Consider the following 20603-nt stretch of genomic DNA (forward strand, 5'->3'; position numbering starts at 1 on the left):
AATCTGATGCAGATTTACAGTAGGTGCTTCCTTTCCACATCCCCTAACTGTATTGTTTTAACCCATTTTGTTAATCAGCACAAAGGAGGGCATCACTGTCCTGTGCCTCATTTCAAGGACTGTTTATTTTCTTCCCACACCCCCTTCTCCCGGAGTTATTCTTCCAGTGGCTTCCTTCATCTGTTTTTTTTCTTCACATCTACAGTACCTTCACCTTCTCAGATGGCAAGCTTGAGAAGTAAGAGGTCGTTTCTTGTTCCACCTAAGTACCTCTGTTACAATGAGTGGGCATGTGAAAGTCTTTTTTTCCACAAGGTACAGTTTGAAGGAAAGAAAAATGATAATGTTTTGTTTAAAAAAAAAAAGAAAAGACAAAAACACGGTATACACCGAGAAACTGTCAATTAAATTTAACCATACTTCTAGCAGCAAAAGCAATCACAGGAATATTGTAGCTCCTTTGGGATTGTTACGTACAACATTGTGAATCTCAGGTGCTGAGTGCAAGTTCTAAAAATAAAATGAGAAAGAATAGAGATCTAACCAGTCTCGTAGGACAATCACAGAGCCGAGCACACTCTCATTATAACAGTGCTTTATTGTATTCACTGTCACTCTGACTTGGCCATTTAGTTAAGATTGGCTGAGTAAAGGAAGCAGAATAATGCATTAGTAAAAAATACAATATTTAAGATTATTTTCCAATAATTTTAAATAATAGACTTAAACATATATAATACAAATCCCTTTCAGCAGTATAATTATACATAAAATAATTGTATCTCATAACACAAGTAAAACCCATTAGCTAAAAGTGTTATATACAGTAAGTATAATACATCTTCCTTCTCCCTTGGGAAATATAATGTGTATGTTAGTCCACAGAGATGATCATAAGAGTAAGTACCTGCTTCCCCTGTATTTTAGATACAGTACATTTTTCCTCATATAGAGCCACCAATTTAGACATAAAAGAGCAGATCAATCCCAAAGTGACTTAATCCAGTCATGTTTATAATTTAGAACCAAAAATCTGTATTTAATTACTCTACTTCTTAACTGTTTTTTATATATTGTCATAGAGTTCCCTTATTAGAGAGCCGTCAGCAAAGTGATGAATTGGATACATACATACAAAGAAAATCGGATGTTCCCTCTAGGTCTCCTATCCACTTTCTAGATCTCAGAATCTCATTATTTTACATATTTTTGTGCAAAGCTGCTGTAAGGTACAAGAGAACAAATATGACTTTGTAATGTACTTTGGGGAAAGGTATGAGTTATTAAAAAAAACACCAGAGCGTTTAAGTATAAGTTAAATATAGCAGGACCAGTTCATATTTAGATACTGATACATATTTACGAGTCATACTACTCAAGCCTTTCTAAAATGATATTTTTTATGAAAATACAATAATGAAAATAAATCTGTTTGAAATGACTAATTAGGTAGGATACTGCCACTAGACTTGGCAGGTTTTAAATGTAATATCTGAAATATGTGTCAACATTGTTGATGAACTAGAGCCTGGATTTAAGTCAAATAGCTAAATGTGCTGTGTACAACCTCCATTAATCATTTTAGCTTCCTTTTGAGCAATATTTAATGAAACTGAGAATGTTCAGTTTCTCTGAGATACTTGGGCTATATTGCTAAGTTTGCACGTCATTTCATCAGGTTATAAATCCTAAACTGCAGGAAAGTATCTCATTCACTCTTCTACACAAGACTTTAGACCTGAGTAGTGTTTTCTAGTGCTGTCTTCTGAGAATCTGTCACAGTATAGAAATAACAAGATGTCAAGCAGCTATAGTTTGTTTTTATGCATACCCTCTTGCTTGTAACACCAAAGGTTTCTGTTCATACCCTGCTGTCAATTATGACACTGTTAACAGCTTCAGGAAGACATTAATTTTCAATATATTCCTACTTAAGCAGGTAATGGCATATATCCTAACAATTCTTTAATAGCAAACTAGATGCCAGATTATACCTCACATTGTCCAACCTGAAGAATTTACAGGTAAATTAAGAGAAAAACATCTATTCATAGTTAGGTTTGAAAACTCATTATTATATTTTTGAATGTTATGTCTGTTGGTGTTTTTGTTTTAGTTAAGTATAGTACACAGTACATCATAATAAAAAGATCAGCCACTTCTTCTGAAAAAATTACCGCTGTAGCAATTGGCAAAAATGAATGAGATTAAAATTTAGCCCCACTACTGTGGTAGTCGGCTTTCCTTTATTGAAGTCAGGAATGTGCTTCAACTTTGAGTACAAGACATCTCAGTCTGTGGGATTGAACAGCATTTGGGACACAGGAGTCTTGGGAATGGAAAATATACAACAAAGCCATATTTAGACAAAGAACTGTAAGACAAGACTCTGGTGTTCCTGGATTTTCTTAGTCACCAGTGAGTGAGGAATAAATTTATTAAAAAATGAAAAACGTCAACTGCTGATGTAGACTCACCTAGCAAAGATGTACAGTATAATAAAGTAAATGCAATGTGTTTTATTTCCACATGGCACATTAGGGAATATTTGTAAACTACCACAGCCTCAAAAATTGCTCACCCAGCAAGAATAGCACTGTTTCAAATCTGACATGTAGTGTGAAATGAGAAGATTTACAAAATCAGATGAGTTAACTGCAATGCACCTGTGATTCTTTGTTTTATCTGGGATCCCCTGAGATTCACTCAGCTGTATTGAGATTGGAAATATGGTAACAAATACTAGATTAACAGTAATGTACAGCTACTGGTAGTAGGTCCTCTGTGGGTATTGAGTAGAAGGATTTCCCAGTCACTTTAGTTTAATGATGTAGCATCTCCAGAGAAAAAAATGCCTGGGTAAAGCAAAAAAAAATACATGAGAAAATGTTCAATCCTGTGGGAGATATCCTGTATTAGCCAAGATAGATATCAAGACAGATATCCAAGAACTGCTTCAGGACAAACCCAAAGTAATCTTTGAAAGAGCGACTGCATCCCTCTCCAGATCGTTTCACTGTTAAGATCATCCTCCCTGTTTTCATCTCCAGTTGTTTTTGGAGAATTTAAAAGTTATATACAAAACAAAAAAGGAAGCTTTTCTAGTTGTTGCTATTATTCTGTACCCCTGCAAGGAGACTGCATGTCAGTCAAGTCAAATCCGTTCCTTCCTGGTAGCCCCTAGTGGCCTTCCACTCTATTGACAATATTATGGCAGGTGTTTCCACTCCTCTGAATATTACTCTCTATGGACCCAGGTTGAGTTAGTGGTTTTAAAAATTAAAAATGCTCAAAAGTCCGCTTAAGTGTTAAGGAAATATGTATCCTGCATTTTCATTAAATCCCTCCAAATCATACACATTTCAAAGAATTTTTCTTCTGTGACTCACGATGTTAGATGCTAGGAGTGATATCTGTGCTGTCTTCAATTTAAATGCATCCCAATGCATTCCCATTGAGTCAAACAGCTGATCTAATAATGTTCCAGATCCACCGAAGCGCATATATCCGTCAGGCAGCTTTAGTTTTCCATTCTCTACTCATTGCCATGGTTTCTGTCAGTCTCCTGTGAAAATCACTGGTCACATGGCAGTGAAGATGGTAAGGTAACTGGGAGGACACTGCTAGAGTAATTGCCAGAACTGATTTTTGGTCAAAATCTATAAACTTGATAGAAACATTCTGCCAACTTATTATTTTATAGATTCAATTTATGAATGGTGAACAGTGGCAGTCCATTAGATTCTTTATTATTATCTTTTAAAGAAAAAGTTAAAACTGTGTACAATCATTGGATATAATGGTGATTTAAAATGAGAAAATACTGCATATGTTTGTCTTTTTCTTGATTTACACGTAGAACTTCAAAATTTACAGTACTTTTTACTACTGTGCAAGTCTTTCAATTTCACTTTTTATACAGTATAAAAAAGTATGTTTTATATAGTTAGCATCAAATTTTGTATTAAATATGGATTCATACCTAGATTTCAGGGATCATTCATTGTCTACTTTTTTAATCAGTTCTTTTAATGTTATGTCAGTTGCATATCCTCTTTTTATTAAATCTAAAGTAACTCTGCTGTGTTAAAAGCAATAAGACTGCATCTGCTGGGAAACCCAGAATATGAACATTCTATTTACAGGTGCAACTAGAGAAACTCTATACATTATTCATGAGAAAGACAAGTAACTGCATTGTGTTTGTCACAAGCCACAAGCCAGCAGCCATATCACCCTGCAACTCACAACTGGCAACCCACTGAAGCTAAGCAGGTGTGAGCCTGGTCCGTACCCGGATGGGAGACCTCCTGGGAAAAACTAAGGTTGCTGCTGGAAGAGGTGTTAGTGGGGCCAGCAGGGGGCGCTCACCCTGTGGTCCAGGTGGGTCCTAATGCCCCAGTATAGTGATAGGGACACTATACTGTAAACAGGTGCCGTCCTTCGGATGAGACGTAAAACCGAAGTCTTGACTCCCTGTGGTCATTAAAAATCCCAGGGTGTTTCTCGAAAAGAGTAGGGGTGTAACCCTGGTGTCCTGGCCAAATTTCCCAGTGGCCCTTACCAATCATGGCCTCCTAATAATCCCCCTCTATGAATTGAGCTTCATTACTCTCTGCTCTCCTCCTCACTAGTAGCTGATGTGTGGTGAGCGTTCTGGCGCACTATGGCTGCCGTCGCATCATCCAGGTGGATGCTGCACATTGGTGGTGGTGGAGGGGAGACCCCATTACCTGTAAAGTGCTTTGAGTGGAGTGTCCAGAAAAGCGCTATATAAGTGTAAGCAATTATTATTATTGATGATCTAATATTTTCAGCTAATTATTCTGCCCCAACCTTAGACTAAAACAAAGTAAAAACAAAGCATAGTAAAATCCAAACTTTGTCATTTTTTTAAAATTTTGGTGGTAATATCTAAACCTTTTCTATAACAGGAAACTGTTCTACTGACAAGAACATCATTTAGATCAATTTTAAAAACACTGTCTTCTGGGATTTTTGTGTGTTGTTGGTAGTTCAAGTCACTTCATTTCAATTGTGAATCACTCAACAATCAATAATTCATGAGTGAGTAAGGAACATTAAGTAAATTAAAAATATATTTATGTTATGAAAAAACAAAATAAAACTAGCTGGCCAAATAATAATGGATAGTGTCTTTAGGATTGATCAGCATTGAACATTGATCAGCATGTTATTTGTCTCTTTGCCTTCAGAGGGCACTGGAGTCTGGCCTTGGCTTCTACCAAGCTTGTTCCGCTAATGATGGATGACCTGGAGCAATGGACACCTAATGGACTATTTTTGTGTTCTTGAGAAGCTTGAGCCAGCTTCCAGTAGAAACTGAAATCTCTCTTCATTTTTGTTTTGTCCACATGCCTTAAACAATTGAGTTCTGGCCTTTTTGCTATTTAAGTCCATGAGACTTATATAATGAATATTAAGTGGTTTTTAGAAAGATCTATGTCAACTAACATAAATAATTCACCAGAACATACCAATACCATAAAAAGAATAGTGTTATTGCATAGAACTAGGTACAAATGATAATATCTTTCTAAATGATAAACAGAAACACTTTTCCCTACATACACCACTATACAGTGACGTCTCAATATTCACGAGGGTTTTGCTCAGACGACTCGTGAATGGACGTATTCACATATAACCAAGTCCACCCCCTGTACTGTTGCATAATGTACTACAGTACAGTACCCTTCCTTATATGATAATTAAAGTATTAATGCATTAACATTAACAAATAACATTGATCAACTTAAAAAAAACACTCATCACAAACTTATAGTAATCAGCTAAAATAACATTGTTTCCTCCTCTGCATTCAGTGGATGTCTATCTTCTCTCTCTGCCTCCATGATTAGCACTGTAATGAAAAGGGTAATAAAACCGTCAGGGAGCCTGTAAATTCGTCTTCCGGCTGTCGTTACCCACACCATTGACACAGAACCGTGACCGTTTGATACAATATAAAAACAAGACCATGTTGAGCCGTGGATGCTGGGTAGTGGGAACTTAGCAGGGGGTAAAGAAAGGCTGACTCACTAGCTAGATTGGTCTCAACATCCTAGTCTGTTGGGCTGTTATTGTGAAAGTTGCACTAAACAAACTTTGCTTCAATTTCATCCTGCTCTACTCTTCTTCCATCCAAGACCCAAACTGAATTTGCGAATGTTAAATTCAGATGTCAGAACCTTACAGTATATGTTACTGTAAATGTTTAGAATAATATACTGCAAGCTGTATTTTACATATGTTTATACTGTATACTGTATTTTACTTACGTGTATAAGTGGGGAAATTAACATGTCAACTGCTAAATGGTACAACAACATTGTTGAAGAATGCAGTCAGTTGTTTAGTGCTGCCTATGTTTTGATCAGCTTTATTGTAACATAGGATTTTGCCTTTTTTATTTCTTTTATGATATCTTTTCACATTCTAGCTGCAGCAATGTGTGATTATCCTGGTTTGAGTTTCAGACTCGGATGTCTTCCATGTTACAGTTTGTATTATCTTGCTGTGTTTGCATGGTCTTTCACCAGGTACCTCTCACTTTCCAAAGACATGCTACTGTAGCTACAGTAGGTTAGCTGGTACCTCTTAATTGTTTATGTGTACAGGTGCAGCTGCCCTGTAAAAGATGGAGTAACATCCAGAGGGTGAGCTTCTCACTTCGTTGTAGTGGGAATAAGATTTTGTGTGTGTTGAAATTAGAGATTTCTTTACATTTTTTGTGTGCAGGCAGGCAGATAGGGTATATTCCCTCATAATGCTTTATATCAAGATTATAGTCCATCAACACAGATCTTTCGAGCACATATGATGAATCCATGAAGAGTTAATGCAGTTGGCTGCTTCCAGGCCAATTACTATTTAAGATATGGGATGTTTTTGTTAATTATCATAGTTTCCTGATTATTTGTATTTTGTTGGCTCATTAACTTGTTTTCCATTTTTATAACTTTACTGCTATTAAATAGTTTATTTTCTAAATTGATAGAAAAAGCTTTCAGGTAATCCTGCTGACTTTTTTTCTAAATGGAGTTGAAAACACAGACACCTGAAAATGACAAATCTTTTACTAGCTAAATTTGAATTATGAAATTGTGAAGTAATAGTGAGTAAATTATATAACAGCTGTCATCATGCAGAAAGTTAAATGATTTTTATGCTTCACAAAGAAGTCATGGTCAGGAAGTGGGGTGATGTTTTATTTTTGTGAACATTTTACGTTGTTTTTCTAAGCCAGCAGCCATATCACCCTGCAACTCACAACTGGCAACCCACTGAAGCTAAGTAAGTGTGTGCCTGGTCAGTACCTGGATGGGAGACCTCCTGGGAAAAACTAAGGTTGCTGCTGGAAGAGGTGTTAGTGGGGCCATGTGGGTCCTAATGCCCCAGTATAGTGACGGGGACACTATACTGTAAACAGGCACTGTCCTTCGGATGAGATGTAAAACCGAGGTCCTGACTCTCTGTGGTCATTAAAACTCCCAGGGCGCTTTTCAAAAAGAGTAGGGGTGTAACCCTGGCATCCTGGCCAAATTTCCCATTGTCCCTTACCAATCATGGCCTCCTAATAATCCCCCTCTATGAATTGGCTACATTACTCTGCTCTCCTTCCCACTGTGGTGAGCGTTATGGCTGCCGTCGCATCATCCAGGTGGATGCTGCACATTGGTGGTGGTGGAGGTCCCCATCACCTGTAAAGGAGTGGAGTGTCCAGAATAGTGCTATATAAGTGTAAGCTATTATTATTATTATAATTATTATTAAGATCACATCAAATAAAACTCCACCACTTTAACAAAACATTTCAGAAATTTGACTTGCTTTATTTGATATGTCTCACTTTTAAATAAGTATGGCAGAGAACATATGAAATATAGTAATTTTATGAAAATAGTTAACAGTTAATTGAAGCTAAGTTAATGGGTATTTTGTTCAGTTATTCAACCTATGGGTACTCATACAGCATCTTGTACTCTGAGTTAAAGGATTGAAAAATCAACTTTAATTCCTGGGTACATGATACTTCATTGTATTCATGTTTCAACTGAAACCAACAGGCAGAAAAACAGGTTGCAGCCTCAGGGACATATTTCCTCATCATCAGAGATGCAGATCTCACTTATGGTACAGTCTTGTGGAAATGTTTCCCAGAAATGAAGCATAGCTTCTTTTTACTGCTTGTGCTTATTTTTTACCATGTGTCACTTTTAGTAAAAGTATCCTGCCTTAAGGTTTTAAATGCTGCTGAGGAGTAGATTTTGTTGACAGCATGATGCTCAGTATAACAGACACATTGATACAAATGTTTAAAGGTATTGCATTGTAATTGCTAGTTACCCCAAAATCAAATTGTAGTATTTCTTTTACATTGATTAAAAGTGTAAAGAGGGTTAAACTCCAAATTGTGCTTGTAAGGTTTAACAGTATTAACAGAGATAAGACTGTCAAAGCCATTATCACATCATTAGCAATCATAATGTGACCAGAGCCGGCAACTGCTGACAGTTATTTCATCAAACCTTCGTTGGGAATACAGCGAATGTGCCCGAGGTCAAAGTACATAAAATGGCTATTAAATGTTTGAGTGCTTCAAATATGTATTTAACAAGGTATTGGTTAACATAATTAAGTGAAATATTGCTTCACTCTTTTTATTGGACTTCATTATTGTTCTCTTTTCTGCAATTAGCATGTGTCTTTGTGCACACTGACCTTCTCAGGCCATGTAGTGTTGCAAAATAATCCACAAAACAGTAGTATGTTTTACCCAGTATCTCACAATGTGTTGTTGCCCACCTTGTTCACACAACCTTATGTAAATTGGATGTTTCTTTTGCTTACAAATAAATCAAACAATGTCTCTGGACATTAGATCACCATTTACTGTTGAAGAAGTAATACTGTAGGTTTATTCCATGCTGAAAAGAGAAGAAAGTAAACACAATGTTTCGGCTGTGAAGCCTTCTTTGGGTGTGAGAAAGACAGGGCAGACAGCAAAGACTTAATACCATAGGAGAACAAAAATGGTAGAATTTGAGGATGTGGGAGCAGGGGAGAGACAGAGAGTCCACTCAGGTGGTTCAAAGTGGAGAGGTGAAGAGAGGTGTGAAGTCGAAAAACGCATGTGAATGGAGAAGATTACATGAAATCAAGTCTGTCATTGAGAGAAAGAGGAAGGTGTGAACCAAGTTTCAGGATAATTTTTGTTTCTGATGTCTTTTTGCTAAGAAACCCTTCTTTGAGAACGCAGACGGAGAGATCAGTGTGATCATGGCCATCTGAGGTGAAATGAGAAACTAAGGGCTTAGAGAAATCTTTAATCTTCACAGCCCTAACATGTTCTCTGAAGTGGTCTCCTAGTCTCCTTCAGGTTTCCCCAACGTAGATAGCTAGGGATAATATTAGCACATATGGGTCCCATTCTGGTGCCCATGGCAACTCCACTAACCTGCTGGTAAAATAGGTTATTGAATGAGAAGGGATTGAGTGTGAGTACAAATTCTGCAAGACGTACAGTACAAAGGTGTGGGTGGGTGGATTAAGCACTGTATGTTTGTCCAGCGTGTACTTGAGGGCTGTAAGACCGTCATTGTGGGGAATGACAGTGTAGAGAGATGTGATATCCATTGTAAAAATGTAGCATTCTGGACCCTGAAACTGGACAGTGAAATTCAGGACAATTCCAGATCACTCAGGTGACCTCTTGTACCTCCAGCAACCTCATTTACTGTATCTCTTGCAGGAAATGCCCAGCTATTTACGTTGGGCAAAACAATACTTGTTTTTTCTAAATACTGATTCCACTGATCTTGTCAGATCTCAGATGCAAAGCTTGGCTGGACCTGGATAGTACTGATGGAAAACCTTCAAGGAAAGCCAAGTTGCTGCTACATGTGGACCAGTTGGCTGTCTTTCTCCCCTGTAGACTAGCATTTATACTAGCATTTAACCTGTGTCCTAGTATGGGGACATGGGACACCATGTTGTAGGAAGTGCTATCCTTCAGAGGAGACACTAAGGTCCTGACTGTTTGGTCTGGAAAAATTCCATGGCAATTTTCAGTAGAATATGGTGTTAACCCCATGTGTCTTGGCTACATTTCACTCTGGATTTGCACAGCCTGGTCTTCCTAATCATTCCTCTTACAACTGGAGAAGTAATTTCTCCTTGCTCTACTTGATCTCCTGTTTAGGGGGTTACTTCTGCATAATGCAGCATCACCAGATGGGTCACCTTCAGTAGTAGCTTATGCGGGTCCCCTCCTAATGTGTACAGTAAGGGTTGTCTTTCTTTGTACTGAAAAGTGCTAAGTAAATGCTAGAAATTATTAATTATTATTAAAAGACTGCCACATTCAACTGTTCTTCAATTACTTTGTTGTAAGACCAGTGGGTGTTCTCATTTGCCCCCCACTTCTGCTCTTTTTAAGTTAATGGATCTTATTATTTACATAGCTGAAACTGTTTTACCCTTGTCCTGTGATATAAAGTTGTTAAGTATTTCATAGGCCTATAAAATCTGCTGGATATTTGCCCTTGAAAACAAGAGACGTAAAGTACATTTTTATTCCTTTGCTGTCAGCTGAGGCATCTTATCTGAGTAAAGTTAAATATATATTTTAAATATATAAAAAATGACTCCTAAGTTTTCAGAATATAACATCACATACAGTACAGTACATGCACAATAGTGATACTGCAAAATAAAGTGTCAGATAATGCAGAACAACTGACAGAAATTCAAGCAAATAATTATCTAGTATTGCAAGGAAAGGAATAATGTAAATATTGTACTGTAGTCATAAATGAAGTAAAAGTAAACCGATAAACTGGTTTTATGTAATTTGTTTGTTATCATACATTTTATACATTTTCTTTGAAGTCATGGACCCATACACAAATTAGTCTTACCTGAATAATTGAAAGTTATCCATTTGGTTCTGGTGGTTTAGGAAACTGCTGATATTGATTTGTGCTCTGTTCTTAGGAACTCCATATTCTGTATATATTTAAACCTTCCTATGAAATAGAAACAAAACTATCATCAGCAGAATGAATTACTGATTGGATCATGTCTTACTTAAAAATATAATGTTATATTGTGAACTTAATAGCATTGTACACAACATATAGTATTTTTCATAATTGAACTGGATTCCAGAGAGGATCACATTTATTCAAACCTCTAAGTATTCTTTTAAATATAAAATAGCAAAACAAATTTACATTAACTTTGCTCTTCGGGCATTCAATTGAAGACTCTGGAATGCAGAAGGTGTCCCATTTCCCTGTGATATAAATGAATGAAGTCAAAGAGCTCTGTGAAGACTGCAGGCAAATGGGTGTTAACCTCTGCATGCTGGGGATTGCTATAAGACAATCCACAAATAGCTGTATCACCCACTTTGCATGGCAGTATCCATCATTAAAACATCTTAGGCTACTGGTATAACCACCCTGCCAGGAAGAGGACACAAGAATATTTTGCCACCACATTGAAACAGGTGGTTTGGGACACAACCTTAAATCCACAGAAAATATGCAGAGATCTCCAATACACAATGACATCTTCAGGATACAAAGCGTTGAAAACAGCCATTCAAAGACTTCTGTATGAATGATGAATTCATAGCTGGGCTGTAAGAAAGACGCAAACCATGAAAAAGATGTGATTCAAACTATCTGATAACCAGATGACAGTTCCCTAATGGAAACCAAAGGATCTGAAGGATGTAGAGGCATTCTACAAGGAGGAATGTTCATTAATTCCCTGAATTCCAAGGTTCTTGAAAAAGGTTCTTAAGTGCCAGGATCTTACACAGCACACTAGAGCAGATGTCTAATTACTGTAATATCTTCCTGAAAAGGATTTACAAAATGATTACAATTTTGTAAATTCTATTCAGGGGTGTGAATAAATTTAGCTCTTATGTTTTCTGGATTTAATTACCGTATTTATATCAGATATGACTTTTCACTATGCAATACTATTAAGATAGCTGTATAACATTTTAATTCCGAAACATTATCCAGTCTGTTACTTATTATTATTTGATATATATTGCTCCTATTTCATCAGGGGTATGAACAAAATTTGGAGAGCACAATATGTTAAGTGGTTTCGATAAAGAGAAATTCTATTTTCAAGCCTGCATGGATAGGACATAGAAGCCCCCTTTGTCTGTTGTCTCCTGATACCCTCCTTTGTTAAGTCGATACATTTCATAGTCATGTGTCTTTCTTTCTGAAAATTAGATCTGTGTCGTCATCTTTTCCCACATACTGAGAATTTGATGATCCCCCGGCATGTTAAGCATTCTCAGTACACTATATTATTTCTATTTTTTGTCTTTTGTTCTCCTTAATGCAATGGAATGCACTGACACTGATCAGTTTTCTGGGCAAAATACAATTCAGTTGTTGATTTGAAATGGAAATTATGAGAGGCAGTAATGATAATGCACAATAGAAATAGAAAATTAAGGATTCCAGCTGATTTCCTAGCATATCAGTCACCTTGTATTTATTTTTGCTTCAATATACATTCGTCTATGTGTAACTATAAAATCTACTTATCCTTTTTTCCCTATGTGGTACAGCTTTTGTTCTTTTTTCTCCATCTCTCACTCTCTTAGCTCTAGCAAGTGAATGCTGTCTAGCTGTTTTTGACTACATTATATATTGAAATGGTGTGCTGGTTATCCCCAGAGACTGAAAGACAGCCTCTGAAATAATCACGCTCTGCTTATGAGCTTCCAACAAAAACCAGTGGGACCTCATTGTAATGGAGTGAGGTGGTAGCTCAGTGATACTTCTTCATTATAAGGGTCCTTTTAAACAAAATCAACCCACTGCAGAGCATGGACAGAATCCAGTTTCTATATTATCCAGTTATTCAGTATAATAACCTTGACATTTTGAGCACCAAGTTTTCCAAAAAAAGCTGCTTTAATTCTTCAACACAGGTCATCAGTGCCACAACCACATATTATAAAGAATAGAGATACAAAAATGAGAATAGTGAGCCAATTTATGATTCTACTGTATATTGCATGCCAGTGCAGCATACTGCACATTAGGACTTTTAGATGAAACCAAAAAATGTATCAGCATTAAGTGGTTCCATATTGTATAATACTTTCTTTCCTATTTCATTTTCACTTCCATGAAGTAGCTAACTTTTCTCATGAATGTTTTCAAAACCATACTGCCAGCAGTTGAGTGAAATCCTGTTTACCTTACATGTCGTTGCATTTGAACAATGACGCGCACACATACCTTTTTTTTCAAAACGTTTGTTAACCTGAGAAATTTGTGTGGGGGTTGGGGTAACAATATGCTGGGGAAACATACCTCTTGGGTTATGCTCAGATTTGTTCAAGTGCTTACAAACAGATATAGAACTGTTACTGAAGGTTACGACTTTGCTGTTGAAACAAAAAAAAATAGTAGTGAAATGACAGTTGTTGACAGTTAAAAGTAGATCAAGCTGAATTGAATTGTAAGACACAAAATAATCTGACAACACAATGCTCTATGAATTCATGCATAATGATATCAAAGACTGTCTTCCTTGTAATACATCCATGGGTTTTGAAAATGGGCAATGAAACATACTGAGAATTTTATAGTACTTTTAAAATATTTATTATGTTGAGATTTACAATTAACAATACCAATGGTAAAATACAACATTTAAAAAGTAAACATACAAAAAGTTCCCTATTGTTTTAAGAGAATAATTATACTGTACTTAAAACCACAATTGTATTTTACTTTTTTGTGAATGTACGTTTTCAGCACTAATACTGAAAAAACAATAGTGCCACAATATGATTGATGATGAGAGATTGTTTGATGTTATTTTTTATGATTAAATCGAACGTTGCTTCAGCCTTGTTTCACATTTCAAAATAGCGTCATTTATGAATCTTGTGTCTGCAACTCATTCTTTGTTTCTAAGACTGTCACAGAGTGATACAAAGTGCATAAAGAGTTTTTGCTTGCATGATTTACCAAGTGGAAACTGTCCTGTACACAGTTAGTCTGTGGAATGAAAATCCAGACAAGATAACAAATATGCTGCTAAATTGTCCAATTATTGTTAATGCCATCATTTGGCTAGCAGACCTGGTTGTTTTGTGGTGCTGTCAGAATTGTTACCTCGGGGCATTCCATAAGGCGTACCACCTGCCAAGGAGAAAGTCATCTCTCCCAAGCCACTTGAGGTTTGTTTCATTTTCAAGCCCAATTCCACCCAATCATCACTATAATATAATTTCCACATCGTCAGTGCATTCACTTTTATACATTTAAAAATAGATGGCAGGCAATTTCCAGTAATCCTTGGGTAGATCCAAGCAATGACAGTGTGTTCAAACGAATGACAATTTTAATTTTGAACAGCTCATCTTCTTTCATAATCATGTCAAAGCAGTTATAGGATATGTATCCTGCCTGGAATAGCTTAGAGTGATTACATTTTTAAAAAAAAAGAAAGAAAAGGGCTTCATAATTTCAAATGAGGTAACCAATACCTACTTTGTCCTGCACTTGTCTTTCACAGGAGCTGATGTTATCACATCAACACTTTTCTGAGTTGCTCCATTGATAGATGTACAGTGGCTGTCACTTTTTCTTTGTGAAACAGCAACTGATTATATCTTGCCTTTATCTCCCATTAACAGTTTTATCTTGCAATCCCCACAATGGATTGTTCTTTCCCGTTGGTATCCAACTGCAGGTTTGAAATGTCATGATAATTTTAAACTTGAGAGCAAGTCATTTGCAGCTTGAGACGTGTATTGGAAGTGTAGTGCGGCACTGCATAAATTTACTGTATCAGCTCCTGATGTTCAAACGTTAGCACATCCATGGGTTCTAGACAGACTCTCTTCAAAATTGGATGCCTTGCACACATTTAGAAACTGATAAATTCTCATGCCTATAATAACAATAAAACATCTAAGATATCAGATAAGCAGTTAAAATCTTTTGCCCTCCTCCAGGAGATCTGATAATTACATGCTCTCTGGTTCTGTTGCACAGAATTGCTGTCTTCAAGTCAGGGTATGATAGACTATTAGGCACATCCTGTAAGGCACAGAATTGAATCATTAGTTTGGATTTGCACATTACACCAGTCTTTCTTTTGATTTTCACAGCTTACTGATCAGTGATCAGCTCTCTGGAAAGCGAATGATGCTGTTTCGTCTCTGCACGGATGGCTCCTGGCCTCTGCCTCTGACAGACAACACTATATTATTTCTTTATTGCGAGAACATTGGTGAATCCCCCTGACACATGAATATATGAGTGTTTGTCTATGGATATAAGCTTCATAAGGTCTCAATCTGTCACAATCTAGTAATAAAGGCAGCCCAGATTTACAAGGTATGACCACAGTAATGACCGAAGAGCATCAAAAGTCCACTGGGAACACACTTGCTATGGATGAATAAGGCAACAATGGATAGCTATATTTTATGTGATAGGAGAATAAAGCAAAGCCTAAACATTAGTTTGACCAGAGTGAATGTGACAGTAACATCATGTTATTGGTAAACATGAGATTGTCGTGCAGTTTAACAGGGTAGAAAGAATAATCATAATTCTTAGAAAGACTCTGATTATAAGAGCTATATATAATATATATAATAGTCAATTGTAACTATTTCCCTAGATAATGAGTTGCTACCATTTCTTATTATTTAAACAGGCTTTTTCTTCCCAAGTGGATACAGATTATGAAAGTGCTTGACAAAGAGAAGAAGGAGCTTTTTTAACGGGACTTTTTTTAACAGGAAAAGAATAGTATAGTATGTAATAATGTAAATGTACCAAAAAATCACATTTCAGTGTAAAGGTAAGCTCAATTTCGAGGCACGTCAGCTTTAACATTGCACCTTCTCTGTGGTTTTCTAGGCTAAAGCGATGTAAACAGCTACAATATCCCCTTTCTTCTAAGACTAGTAGATTGGCAGCAACATCAACTAAGAGGTGCAAAAAAGCTGATCACATGGATTTTATAACAGAGTTCCTCTCCATCTGGATGTCCTCTTTCTGTTAAACCATAGAATGAACAGTCAGGTGTAAAAAACAACAACAAAAAACAATCCTTAATTTTGCTGACACAATATGTTCTTAAAACATAGATGTTTAGTAGTATTAATATTATAGCTCAGAAAACACAAGCAAGGCACTGAACCTATCCCACAGCTGTCAATGGCTTTTGTCTCCCATTGGCCCAGATTGTCTGTATATGCTGAGAGCGCAGTTATTTCAAATCTCAGCACACCGAGGCACTAGGAATATTAAGCAATATGAATACAATAAGCCCCCTATCCCCCTGAACCTGCACATTTTCTATTCTTTTTTGTGTTACCTTTGGACAAAAACTGGGTATGTATTTTGAGGATTGATGGTATGGTTATTATTTACAATAATTTGCAATAATTTACAATAATTTTAAGATTTGTGCTCCTTGTTCATTCATGTAAAGTATTCTTCATACAGTATGTTTTTAAAATGTCTTATACTAGAGGCGTGTGGTGAGTTAAAATATTACCATATATAGTATGTAACTGATGTATTTATACCAAAGAATGAAAATACCTCCGGCCATACAGCTACAGCTGCTGCTGTTGTTCTCAATTCTTTGTGTTCTTATTAGATTTGCTGTACACAGTGCAATAAATATTATGTTCAACTGTGGGTTTAATGTTTAAAAGTCAAAGTTACTTAGACTGATGCCTGTAAATCTTGTATTAAATTTATCCTGATGCTTGTACATATTATACAATCTAGAATATCTATTTTATGGATGGATTTAGGATGTTTTTCTATAAATTTGAAGCTTTTCAGAAGACGATTTTCTTCAGTACCCATTTCACCAAAGTATTATAGTCCAAAGTGAACAATATGTAAGTTAAAAGTAGTACACACAGAGAATATTGTCAAAGCAATGACAATTGTTTGTCACATGCCTCACTTTCATGTGGCAGTCATAGATAGAAAACCCTTGACTATACTGATTTAACATAAACTTTTAGTGGTTTTTTGTCCCTTTTTATTCTTTTGCTTGAAAATTTGCTAGCAGCAATATCAAGGCATCCAGACTGAAAACTTAACTTGACCTGGACCTATAACTAAGTTTTTGGGTAGTAAGTCAGCTAGAGTCAACATGTGGTAGTAATGATCAACCAAGCACAAAAAAAACCCCAGCAAATCGAGTCATTACACCACTTGAGTAATTACTTGGGGGCAAAAATCTTGAACCTGTGGAAGAATCCCCATATGGGACCCTTTTGGAAATGATCAAGGCTATCTCAGACTTCCATTCTCTTCAGCACTGAACACAGCTGCTCCAGGGATAGGGGAGCAGGTATCAAAGAAGGATTATAGAGTGATACAAGCTCTGTTAGTACCTGAGGACTGTGTTTTGATGTTGGATGTTTTGGGAGTACAGATTTGTGGACATGTAGTTGCTTTTGAAAAATGTATGTTCCTAGATTTCCAACCAGAGTATCACACAATACACTGAGTGTTGTATTTCTTTCTTGTCATTGACCCTTTAACCTGGAAACACTCATGTAACATTGCTAGATATGTTGGGCAAACAATGGTTAAGCAGGATTAAAATCATATAACTCTAAAATGTTTATGTTGGGACCATCTGGTTTTTGTGTGATATCATCAAATGCACTGCAGCTGATTATAGCAATTATAAAAAGCATTTCAATGCTTCAAAATGGTAAGTAGAAGTAGAAACGTTTCACCTTGACTCTCAGTCTCATAGACATGAGAAACATGTTGATTTAAATACGGTGAGATGTTATGGACAACATCTAAAAATGAAAAGAAATATGTAGTCCAAGGAGTAACATGCATGGCTACAGATAAAATAGGTTATTCCAAAAAGATTAAGTTTTCAAATTATAATGTGTAATTTACCATGTACATGGAGATTATAGCATTGAACTTTATCCAGTCATTCTGCTGTCTAAATTAATTTGAGTTAGAGAAATAAAATACAAAAGAAACAAAACTTAAAAAGCAATTTATATTATACAGAAATAATGAATGATATAATAAGAATCATTGAGCAGCGTTACAACAAATTATTCTGTAGCTTGTCATTATTTGATGAAAAATCCTAGATAGCAGAAAAAGAATATCATTGTACTTTTGTGGGCTCATGGTGATTCAAACTACACACTACATTGAGTGAAGCAGTAGCTGACAAAGTTAAAGTTTTATTACGGTATCTCTGGCACTTATATTTCTCCATCAATAGGTATTTTCAGTCACCCTAAATCGCAGTGTGCAATTTGGCCTCTCTTCTACTTCAAGGTATTCTGGAATGATGCCACAGAAGTCACCTGATAGGAATTTACTTGACTGGCAGTTTTCTAATTGTTTCTGATATTAAAAATAATTAAAAAGCAAAAATTCGAAGACTCTGCCCTGGGGGATAAATAGTTGAGATTGGGAGAAATATTCTTAAAATATTAAAAGGGCAAACAACTTCCGTCTTGATCCCAGTTAATTGTTAGAAAGAAAAAGAAAAAATGATGACAATCCTTCTTTTCTGAAACCACTTCCTTTTAACCTTTACTGCCTCCATTCCCAGCTGTGGTGGACCTCAGTCTGGCTCCCCAGATATTGTAATCAAAATTAATTGATAGAAGCGCGAAAGACATAATTATCACTTCAAAAAGTGCTCATGAATTTTTTATGGGATGCAAATAGTACCCAGAGTTTTGCATTGAAAATTTTTCAGTTTGATAATGTGAATTTGATCCTGGGGAATGTGATAGGTCTCAGGTCACCCTTTGCAACTCATTAACACAACATGGTGGCAGGAGGGGTGAGGAAAGTGTAATTATTCTATAAAGATGTCTGAATACAGACCTGCCAGATAATTAACACAGGAAAATGCAATTTATAGAGGCTGGGGGCAATTTGTAATTTAAGGAGTCAGTCCACCACCACAGCAGGCAAAACTAGGAACTAGCAGCACCCCGCAAGCTGCTATTGAATTAGCATACTGTATACTTGCTTTTTCCCTTTAACTTGACATCTAGAAAATATGAGAAAGCACTAAATAATGTCATAATTGAAATGTCATTTATTCTGTTTTCAATAGTTCTTAAATATCAAACACAAAGATACAGGTCTATCCTACACCAGAAGTATATTTTATGATTACAGGAAATTAAAAATTCAGCATGCAGTGTACAAGCTCAGTTGAAAAAAATAGTAAATGACAGGTCTCATGTTATAAAAGGGAACAGAATAGCCAAAACCATTTTTTGGAGGATGTCATAGGTTAACCTATGGGAACTGATGCATTCCATAAACCTTAAACCTTGGTGAAAAAGCTACAAAATGTATTTTATAAAGGCATGAACTTTACAAAACCTATCTAGACATTGACAGAAATAGCAAATTACATATTAAACATATTTTGCACATGTACTGTATATTTTCATCAATATATATATATACATATTTTAAAAATATTTTGCACAAAATATTTTTGTTTCAGTTTTGGTCCATCAACTATAAATAAAATACACGAGCATATCACCAAAGTTGCACCTTGTATATGAGCCATACCCACCCACAGTACATAAGCCCATGGCTGCAGACATTTGAAGAAAATTCCAAATTTAGACAGGTGTTGAATTCATGAAGATTCTGAGGAACATGAAAGAAGTTTCAAAATTGAACATCTTTGCCATTTCCTATAGCGTAATGAGTTCTGAACAAGTTGAAAGAGATTTAGATTATGTACAGCTCATTAGCTAAATAGATGTGAACAATGAACAGCAAAATTGCACTGAATCAAATACATTTTTCTCATAAATTGGAGCAGCAGCAGATAAAAGCACAATAAAGATTTACACTCATACTGATACGGTAAGGTTTAGTTTAGCTTTTTCTTATAATGCTGTATTACATTATCCTATACCTCATTTTTAGAGTTCTAATTTCTGTAACACACCTCACTGTGGCACATTAGTAAAAACCAAATAATCTTATTTCCTTTAGTCATTTAATAAGATGTCAAGATTAGAGTACATTTTAATAAACACATTAGGAGCATGGCAGTGACTACATCAAAGTTATAATACAAGTAGGAATAACAATGTTCTAACTCTGTACACAGTTGAAATCGATTTCTAATAGCCAAGACATCACGGTCACGATCAAGACATCAGATGTACTTATAAAAACAGTTGTCAGTTGAGTACTGTAATTGTTAAATTGAACCAAGTTAAAGTCATACATTATCAATGCACTGACATGCTTATCAATTAATTTTCTTAGATTCTCTATCAAATCTATTTTCGAATGAGTGCTGGAAAAGGTTTTTAGTCTACACCTGCAGATAACAATTCACAATACTATAATTATTACATTTCTATGGCTGCAGCTGCTTCCTATTCATTTACAAGTAAAAATGCCCCCGATACTTACGAATCCCTATAATTAAGAGACCACCCATCAATTTGGAAAGTTGTCTTACTGTGTAACATAAACACATGCCTTGGAAAATGGTACTTG

The 20603-nt window shown here is 35.9% G+C and overlaps 1 long non-coding RNA gene across 1 annotated transcript in view; it reads right to left on the bottom strand.

Annotated features, from left to right (window-relative positions):
• Positions 1 to 5547: 5547 nt before the first annotated feature.
• The window catches only part of LOC148653836 (uncharacterized), a 78713-nt gene continuing 63657 nt past the window's right edge, over positions 5548 to 20603 (bottom strand). The window contains exons 4-5 of the long non-coding RNA XR_015924853.1: positions 10944 to 11051; positions 5548 to 5884 (exon numbers count right to left, since the gene is read on the bottom strand). This is a non-coding gene — a long non-coding RNA (uncharacterized LOC148653836). The remainder of the gene's footprint in view (positions 5885 to 10943; positions 11052 to 20603) is intronic.

The sequence above is a fragment of the Lepisosteus platostomus genome, chromosome 10 (genome assembly GCF_059453375.1).
Source record: "Lepisosteus platostomus isolate fLepPlt1 chromosome 10, fLepPlt1.hap1, whole genome shotgun sequence".
Classification (NCBI taxonomy): Eukaryota; Metazoa; Chordata; class Actinopteri; order Semionotiformes; family Lepisosteidae; genus Lepisosteus; species Lepisosteus platostomus.